Source organism: Nicotiana sylvestris, chromosome 3, assembly GCF_000393655.2.
Source record: "Nicotiana sylvestris chromosome 3, ASM39365v2, whole genome shotgun sequence".
Classification (NCBI taxonomy): Eukaryota; Viridiplantae; Streptophyta; class Magnoliopsida; order Solanales; family Solanaceae; genus Nicotiana; species Nicotiana sylvestris.
In genome coordinates this window covers 14,260,427-14,263,706 of record NC_091059.1, presented here as the reverse complement: position 1 = coordinate 14,263,706, position 3,280 = coordinate 14,260,427, and positions in this window count along the sequence as shown.

Here is a 3,280-nt window from a genome sequence, read left to right as displayed (position 1 = left end):
ACGAGTGTTCTTAATCTCTTAATTGGGTTAGGAATAATTCAATTAGGAAGTTGTGTTAGTCTCCTGAAGAAGCTAATTAAGAATTATTATCCATGGCTAATTAACATAAACTCGCTCATATTTGTAAAATCATGAAATACATTGGATCGTTACTTGAGTATAATTCTCGATGCAACCATACTTGTAGCCATTGATCATTTTACTTGCTTTCTAGGTTAGTTTATATTTCCGCATTTAGATATAAATATTTTCTCAAATCAATTTTAAGTGTTTTACATTGCATAACAAGTGATAATTCTCTTACATTCCTAATCGCCAACATATTGTTCTCTATGGGATTCGACCCCGACTCATAGTTGTGTATATTATATTGCATGCGATCGTGTCCATTTACTTTTTAGTAGTGGATTTAGACGTCATCACCGCACATGGAATGACCAAAACTGGAAGGATCTATACATCCAAATTTTTTTGAGGATCAAGAAAGGAGAAAACTACTAAACAACCTACCATTGAAACTAGGCCGGATGATATTTGGAGGAAAGTACATGCGAGGGAATACTCCGTCATCGATCATTTAATCAAGACCCCCGGCCAGATATCCATCCTGTCACTACTGCAAAACTCAAAGGCGCATAAGAATGCTTTGATGAAGGTGTTAAATGAAGCTTATGTGCCCAACAATATCACTTGCAGAGAAATGGCCAACATGGTAGGGCAAGTGCTGGAGAGTCATAGGATCACCGTCTACGAGGATGAATTACCACATGAAAGGAAGAGTCACAACAGGGCACTGCATATCATGGTATAATTTAAGGACAACTTCATTGCCAGGGTCTTAATAGATGGGGGTTCAAGCCTCAACATTTGTCCGTTTACTACTCTGAAAAGATTGAGAAAAGATATTCGCGAGATACGAGCAGGAAGTATGAACGTGAAAGCCTTTGATGGGCCTCAAAGGGCCATGATTGGGGAGATTAACCTTTGCTTGCAGATGGGGCCAACTTGGTTTGTTGTTGAATTCCAAGTGCTTGACATATTAACTACATACAATCTTCTGTTGGGTCGACCCTGGATACATGCCACTGGGGCTGTGGCTTCCACACTACACTAGGCCATGAAGTTCGAATGGAACCATCATGAGGTGATCATTCACGGAGATGGGGATAACCCCATTTACACTAGTCAAACTATCCCGGTTATTGAGAATATAAGAAGGCTAGGAGGGGAAACTTATCACCACATTGAACATGTCAATGTAGTTGAGAAAGACAAATGGTGGAGTAACAAAATAGAAAGCATACTAGAATGGTCTGGGTATGAACCCAGCAAAGGGCTTGGGAAGAAACTCCAGGGCATTACCAAGAGAGTACAGTTGAAACATCATGGAACAACTTTCGGGCTGGGATACCCATACACCTAGCAGGAGTAAAATGATTGGTTGCCGCCATGGCGTGGTCCTTATCACCCTCTCAAGAAACTAGTGCCACATCTGGGTCAGGCTTTTCACCAGGCTGATACAATATGGGGAACTGCAGAGGAAGAGATTTTTGCTGGGCTGAGGAATTTGTTCCTAGAGGACAAGGATATGGACTGCAGTGTGATAATTGAAGAGGAGGTGGAAGAAGGCCTCACCATTCAGAATGTGGAGAAGAGAGTTGTTCTCAGGTTTTGGACTGTCACACCATCCTGGGCCCGCCAAGTCCCTGGGTTGCTTGGCATTTAGCCTAATTTATTTCTATAGCCACGCTAGGCATTTCAGATGTTTTTAGTAATTTTGTTTTAAATACGCATTTTGTTTCAAAATAATTGCTCGATTCATCGAGCCGTACTTGTTTTGGATATTTTAAAAATTTAATAAATGCATTGCTATTTATTATTCATTATTATCTTTCACATTTTCTTTTTACAACATTATTATTACTTTCCCTGATGAACCATGACTGTGACATATAATGAGACAATGCAATATAAGGATAATTACTCAAAAGAAGAGGATGAAATACATGAGGAAATTGTCAGGGAGGTTGAGAACTTTGAGAATAAACCTAAGTCCAACCTGGACGAGACCGAAGCAGTAAATTTAGGAGACGCCGAAACCATCAAGGAAACTCACGTAAGCATTCACTTATCACCGTTAGAGAAGGAGGAGTACATTCGTTTCTTGAAGGAATACGAGGATATATTTGCATGGTCATATGACGACATGACCAGTCTGAGCACATCCATAGTGGCTCACAAATTACCTAACAATCCAATGTGTCCGCCAGTAAAATAGAAACTCAGAAAGTTCAAACCAGATATGAGCCTGAAAATGAGGGAGGAAGTCACTGAGAAAATCAGAGCTAAAGACCTCAGGGTAGTTGAGTACCCAACCTGGCTAGCCAACATTGTACCAGTTCTGAAGAAAGATGGGAAAGTTAGGGTGTGTGTTGATTATCGATATTTAAACAGAGCAAGTCCCAAGGACGCTTGTCCATTTCCAAATATTCATATCCCGATCGACAATTGCACAAAACATGAACTCCAATACTTTGTAGATTGCTTCACGGGTTATCACTAGATCTAGATAGATGAAGAAGACGTAGAGTAAACAGCTTTCACCACACTGTGGGGGTATACTTCTACAAGATGATGGCATTTAGTCTAAATAACGGTGGGGCTACTTACATGAGAGCCATGACAACTCTTCCATGATATGATACACAAGGAAATAGAGGTGTATGTTGATGGCATCATCATCAAATCCAAGAGGACCGCAGATCACATAGTGAATTTGAGAAAGTTCTTTGACATGCTAAGGAGGTACAATATAACATTGTACCCCGCAAAATGTGCATTCGGGGTCCCGCAGGAAAGTTGTTGGGGTTCATTGTCGCCGCCGAGGAATCGAATTGAACCCATCCAAATTTAAGGCTATTCAAGAGTTACCACCACCAAAGAGCAAGAAGGACGCGATGAGCTTCCTAGGACATCTCAACTACATCAACCGCTTCATAGTACAGTCCACAGTAATTCATGAACCTATCTTCAAAATTTTGAAGAAAGATGCTAAAACGTTTTCGACCGAATATTGTTAGAAGGCTTTTGACAAAATCTAGGAATACCTATCCACACCACCAGTCCTAGTCCTGCTAGAACCTGGGTGACCTTTGGTACTCTATCTATCTATATTAGATGGAGCTTTAAAATGTGTATTGGGACAACATGACGAGACAGGAATAAAGGAGCAAGCCATATACTACTTAAGTAAAAAGTTCACACCTTATGAAACACGATA